This window comes from Nestor notabilis, unplaced genomic scaffold (assembly GCF_000696875.1).
Source record: "Nestor notabilis isolate BGI_N333 unplaced genomic scaffold, ASM69687v1 scaffold20432, whole genome shotgun sequence".
NCBI lineage: Eukaryota > Metazoa > Chordata > Aves > Psittaciformes > Psittacidae > Nestor > Nestor notabilis.
The window spans coordinates 1-253 of record NW_009917225.1 but is presented as its reverse complement, the minus strand read 5'-3'; positions in this window follow the sequence as shown (position 1 = coordinate 253).

The window sequence follows — 253 nt, the reverse complement described above, 5'->3', positions numbered from 1 at the left end:
TGTGCCCGGTGAGCCCCATGCTCTGCCCAGGACCTATGGGAGGGCCCCGACATGGGGGGTGAGCAGTGGGGTGAGCAATGGGGTGGGCAGTGGGGTGAGCAGTGGGGTGGGCAGTGTGCCTCCGGGGTGGGGGAGCAATGGCACTGTGGGTGCTGAGGGCTGGTGATGTTCATTACAGGTAATGAACAGGAGAAGGGAACAGCCCGAGGGGCAGCAGTGGGATGGACAGACCTTTGGGACAGCCTGTTCCCAT